The following is a 6,556-nucleotide window of genomic DNA, read 5'->3' as shown; positions in this document are numbered from 1 at the left end:
CCCATGTCGAAGAAACTTGGAGTCCTTCTCAGAACTCACAGGACAACACTCTCGAAAAGCGCCTTATTTCACCTTTGGCAAGCTAAGAAATTCCCTTATTTCCTCCTGGATGAGGCCTTGGTGACCCATGCCTTCACGACCTCCCATATGACTTGCAGTGATTCCCTCTTTGAATCTGAATGAGATGGCAAGCCCAACTCGGCTTCCTTTCTCCATGCTTCGGGCTTCCAGGAACGAAAGTGTTTCTACTGGCTCCCAGGCAGCTTCTGGTACCAGTGATCAAGACCATCTTAGTTTCCTGAGATAGTGGTGCTATCTCAGGAAGAGTGAAAAGCTAAGATAAAGCTCAAGACAAAATAAAGAAGCATTTTTGCTCCTCACTGGAGCCTGACTATTAGAGGACATCAGACAAATTCAGTCCCTGAGCACCTTTAGGAAATTAGATAAACCCTTCCTGCCCGGAACAGCTCTGTCAAAATGTGACTCAGTCTCTGTCACTGCACGCAATTGCTGTTTCTGTCTCAGGTCATCTCTGGATTAAAATATTTACAGTTCACTTTTGACAAATATTCACCATCTGAAGGAAAATGAGGAAGGCATTTCATTTTCCTTCAAAGCACTCATCATTTACATAGATTTAACCAGTCCTTCCTCTGGGACAATGTCACTTACATAAAGCTGAACTTCCTAAATAAAGCTAAAACCAGCTACTAGGGAAAAAACTGGATTTTCCTAAACACTAGGAAATGAGGGAAATGCCATTAAACATGGGAAAAAAAAAGGCATTTAAGTTATTCTTTCCAAAGCTTTGTATTATAATTGTCATTCTTACAATAGCACCTATATAGAGCAGTTCAGATAAGAAACCCCCTGAGATAAGCATTGTGCAAAGTCCTTATAGTACAAGGCAATCCCCATAATGGCAAGGAGATTAATGTTGAAGAGATTGAAGTATTTCATAGCTGAATGTCCTGTCAGTAAAGTTGGATAATAAGCCCTTTTCACACACCATTTGCCTTCAGTGAAGGAGGATAAATTAACCTGCACTGTGTACCACACTAATGACTTCCAGTATGCAGGCTAGGTCACTTTGGATAAATCTTCGTGGGAGACCTCAGGCAGACGTGAACGCACTTGCCAGTGCTCAGAGCAGGTGGGATGTAAGCCAGCTTTGGCTCGAAGGCTGCACGACCTCATTAGCATGGGGCTGAGGTTGGGTCCTCTGCTTGGCTGGCGTAACCCAGGGGAGAAAGCGAAGAGCAGGGGGAAAGGATAATTCTGTAGACAGAAAGACCTGAAGAAGAGAATGTTTCAGCTGCTTGCCTAGGGTCACACAGAGGCACTGGCTGGGATGACAACAGGGCACAGGGTGAAGAGCAACAAGTCAAACCTCCTTTTGTAGAGGGTGAGCAAGCCAACACTGTCTGACCTGGGTTTGGAAAACATGTTGTACAGAAAAAGCATACATCTTTTCTTTCTGACTGTGCTGGCTGCAACTTTATCAAGCTTGTATTTTTCTTCATGAATTTCTTTATGATTTTCCCTATTCCAGCAGGGGAGCCCAGGGTGAAGTGTTAGATACCAGTGGGGAAGGTGAGTGCACACAGAAGGAATGCAAGTGCTGGAGGAAGTCAGGCTGCCAAATAGCATCTGCCTCTACTGCTGAAGGCTACGTCGGTGTTGACACACTGGGTTATTTCTGCTGTGATATTACCCGGGTGTCTAATTAAAGACAAGGTTAAAGACACAGCCTGTGATCTAAAGTTGTGAATACCTAGGAGCAGAGTTTTCAGATTTTGCTTTCGTGTTTAAAAGGTCAAAAGCTTTATAGCTCCTGATAATCTCCACTGAGATGCATCCTAAACTCTCTTAGGTAGCACAAGCCTAGCCTTAGGACACTGGGACATCAGGGGAGTATTACCCTGCCAGGGCTAATCAGAAAAGGTTGCACGAATGAGAAACTTACCTAGGTTTTTCAGTCTTGGTAAAAACATTGTTGTTTTTTTAATATATGGAATTAAACAAACAGTTTTTTATTGCAACACAGTCAGTGTATTTTTTAATGCGTAAAGTGCAGGGATAAATAATATTTTTTCCATTAGGCTTTATATGGAAATCAAACGAAGTACAAAACCATATTTTAAATCTAGCTACTTATGCATGCCAAAGAGCATGAGTCACACATGGTGGTATTCATGGAGAAGCCAGCAGACCTTGGAGAAATATTTTGGTGTTAGGTTTCTATTCCATATCCAGAACCAGACAAACCGAACTGTCTAGAAGGTGAAATCCCAGAATAACACAGTGGTCAAGATTTTCAAACTCAGGTGCCTAAGAGGTAATTCCTTTCTGGAGGGCTTTGATAAAAGATAATGTAATTGCTTGAAATTTTGACTTCTACAAAATTTCCAAGAAGTTAACAGGCACCAGAGGTGTGCACTGCAAAAGAAACTGGGCTGGGATTCAAGTACATACTTTTAGGTGTCTGCATGTGAACTAGGGACTATCCTCTCATTATAGGAAGTATGGATGGTGCCTCCAATAAAGTAATGGTCAATTGTGTCTGGAAACAACTCAGCTGACTCAGGGACTCCTTCTGAGTGAACCAAACTATGCTGAAGGCTTCAAGGTCTGTGAAACATGGGAGCATAGGCACTTGGTCCTCATGTACACACCTGCACATATGTGTTTCAGTGTCTAACTAAATCCTTTACCAGATTTTAAAGTATGGACCGTCTGTGTAACTGTATTCAAGATATCTCAAGCTACATCTAAGCCAGTTTTGTCCCAGGTGCACCCACTCCATGCAGAGGTTACTCCTTTGAGCATACCACACTCTTCCCCTTGCACATCTGTTTCTTCACAGCACAGAAACTGAGCTCCTCAAAGTACCCCTGAACCAAATCCCAGAGGAGAACACCCTCGCTCAAAGCAAAATGCCAGAAGAGTTTCTAGCTCTGTCCTCACAGACAACACAACCCACTCTCAAACTGCAAGAATTACCTTACCATGCCTTGGATCTACAGGTAACAGGCTTAAAACCTGAGCTTGAAGTTTGGCTTCTGACCATGGGAAAACGAACCCAGCACTGACAACCCAGGCTATCAACTTTGCACTGTGCTGAAGTGAAAGGTATTGAAATTCCTGACCAAAACCACTTTCTATCACGCTGTTTCCATGAAAGCCAGTCTTGGAAACCAAACATACACAAACAATGTCCCACCAGTCCTTGCAGCCTCCCCTGGCACAACTCAGAACTGTCCAAAGCTTCCAAATATTTTTAAGAACTTTTCAGGTTTTGTTTCTTTTTCTTTTTCTTTTTTTTTCTTTTTTTTAATCCGTTTTCAAAACCTTTAGGTTTTTTCCATAGGAAAATTGTAACAGAAGCCTGATCACTGGCTCTTGTTACGTGGACCTTTAAATCTCTGCAGGGAGACACTGGAAATCAAGGGCTTCTTATGTCCATAAAGCTCCCTGCAATATCTAATCTATATAACAAAGGACAGGAATGGAGGAAAAATAACCCCCAAAGTCCTCAGAATAAAATGTCTGATAGGGTGAGGAATGCTGGTGGAGGAGGAGGTGCGTGCCTGCAGCACAGAGAGAGGTTGCATCGATGCTGCAACTGTGCTTAAGCAAGGCTGTCCTGATAATCAGAAACACTGAGAGCACTTGGTGTCACCCTTGCGGTAAAGGACATCAAAGAGTATATAAAATGAGTGGGTTCAATAGAACATAGCCATATAAAGTGTTGAAAAATGGAAGAAAATGAGGGGACTGGGAGGACAACTGGCATTCAGGGCTCCTCGGCTCTGCGCTTAGCTCTGCTGTTCCTGGGGTCCAACATCCTCAAGAGGCAAGGCTGAAGAGTTGAGCGCTCTGCGATATGTGCCCCCTTACACAGCCCAGCCGTGCTGACCTCAGGTGATCCCGCAGGGATGATCTGCGAAGACACAGATTAAAGCCTGGGAATGTTTCCTCGGAAGGGGTGGGCCTCACCAAACACATAGGACATTTCTATAACCCTGTCCCTTGGACTGAGACTGAGAAAACAACAACGAAGCCGATCACAAAGGGTCACATTGCCAAGTAAGGCAGTTGAAACTAATGATATAAATACACTTTGAACAAGGCATCTTTATCAAGAGAGGAAGTATTAAGAGCTACAGTGACCAGGCAACACAAGAGAAAGACGGGGTAAAGAAGGACTGAGATAAGGTTAATGAAGAATGACAAATAAAGCCAAGTGGCTTTTTCCTGTTAAAAAAAAAAGCCCCCTCTCCTTATCTATCTCAAGGACAGAGAGGAGACTTTCCTCAGGCAAGGACCTCCACAAAGAGCCCCCCAGCAGGAAAAGGGAACTGAAACCCAAACCCTCTCCCCTACACACGCGGGGTGAAGCTCTGGTCCAGCTGCAGGTCAGCCAGCTCCCCCTGGGAAGCCCACAGAGGATAATGTGGCTTGTTCCCACAGGGCATGGCGTTTCCCTCGGGGCAGAGGCACCCCAGAGCCGTCCCTGGCGTGCAGGCAGCGCACGGACGCCTCGGCGCACAGCTGCTCCTGCTCTCCCTGAAGCCAGGGAAAGCCAAACCCAATCAGATCCAGGCTCAGCCCTGTGAAAACATAATTGATTGCCTAGATTTGTCATTTTGTCATTCCAGAAAAGTTCCAAGAAGGATTATAAGCTGAAAGGATTAATTAAAGAGCAAGAATTAATCGAAAGCAGAGCAGTCCCTTCTGGCTAACAGACCCAATTGCACTTGCAGCAAGAATTGTTCTCATCTCTCCATGGTGGGGTTTTAATTTCTAATAATTGAACTCCCTACATCCATCTGCAAGCAAAATTCCCTTGCTGTCACCCGACCTGAACCTCTCCGCTGATGGCTGCCTTTCTAATGGATGGAAAATGCAGCACGCCCGGCAGCAGTGCTGGTAGACCAGGAATAGCCTGTCCCAGTAACTGGCTGGCTCAAACAAAACTGAAGCCAGTGGAAAGAATCCAAATTACTTTCGAGGGTGCTGGCTCAGGGCTTTTGAGATTTTGGGCCAAGATGACAGGGCTAGAAGTCATAGAAGCAGAGCAGGTGTGAAGGCCAGGGAGAGATTTATATGATAGCACCCGTGACTGTTGCAGTCGTCCTGCAGAGCAGGGACTGCCTACTGCCACACTGTCTGGGTAATGAGTGAGCTTTTGCTAAGCGGTGTCAGGGCCCTGAGACAAATCATAGGCCTTAATTAACTGATCTGACCAACTCGACCTCCCTGCACCCATGCTGTAAGTAGCCTTGTCTTCAGTCCTGTCTCTTGTCCCATGTCCACCTACTCCTGACCAGGATGCCTTGATGGGCCTGAGACCTGGAGTTGTCTGATGGCCACTGGATAGTCAACAGAGCTGGTCTTGGCCTACCTGTTACTGCGCGCTGTTGGGGATGGCATTGGATATGCTGGAACCACCCTCAGATTCCAGCTTGTCCTCCTCCCTCATGGAGCAGACCCACTGCTCCTGAGCAGGCACATAAATATCATATACCTAGCCCACACACAGAGACCCCATGAGTAGCTAATGATGGCTCTTGCAGGCATCCCAAAGTGCTTTCCTTACTCTGCTTCACCAACCTTCCCAGCTTTGGCAAGTGGGCAGCTTTCCTGTGAGCAAGGCAGCTGGACACAAGTCTCCTCACTGCAAGTCAGATCAAGAGAGCTGACCTTCAAGAGCACCTTGAAGACATATGGATGTTCTCCAGATGAAGAAGGATTCAGTTTCCCAGCCAGCCAGCTCAAAACTCCATTGAATTTTAAGTTCTGAAGAAAGAGGTTAAGTGAAGGCTTGGGTTTACATGTAGATATAATCAATTTGAAAACAGAGTGTTATGCCATGGTAAATCACCTGTTATACACAAACTAAACCCTCCCCCAAAACCAGCTTCATATACACATATCCATACACTTTCATGGTTTCTTCTAGCTTAGCTCAGACAAAAGAACATGGGCATTCTTATCATTCAGTCTCACATGCAGATTTGGGTACTTTGGATATGCCATTTCTAGCCTAATCTATCCAGCAGTAAGTTAAGGTTGTAACAGAGCATTTCTCAGAATTGCTCTCAGTCTTAGCACATTACTGTTTTATGTGTTTACAACACAGATTGATACTTGCTTCGTTTCACATGCAGGTAGATCATCACCTGAAAAGCGTATCCGAATAGCAATGCATTATTAATAATCACTTGCATTTTGATAAGGCTGAAAAAATTAGAGAAAGGGCTAGTGGCAATAAAAAGATGGGTGAGAAACTCTTAGTAGCTGTTCTTTGCAACAGGAAGATTTATGACCTCTCACAAGAGCTGCAGAGGGACTTTTTAGCTCTTACCTCCAGACAATGAAACACATTGTGCTGAAAAGTGGTAGTTCCTAAGAACAGATGAAATTAAATATTCCACATGGCACCCTTTGTTTTTCCACATGGAGCTTGGTTTGACCTCTACAAGCTAGCCCTTCTCATTGCTTTTATCTTATGCACATAAAAATGTTCATTGCCACGTCATTTCATTCACGT

Source organism: Phalacrocorax aristotelis, chromosome 1 (genome assembly GCF_949628215.1).
Source record: "Phalacrocorax aristotelis chromosome 1, bGulAri2.1, whole genome shotgun sequence".
NCBI classification, from domain to species: Eukaryota; Metazoa; Chordata; class Aves; order Suliformes; family Phalacrocoracidae; genus Phalacrocorax; species Phalacrocorax aristotelis.
The sequence above is the reverse complement of the archived record's forward strand: the minus strand, read 5'-3'. Positions refer to the sequence as shown.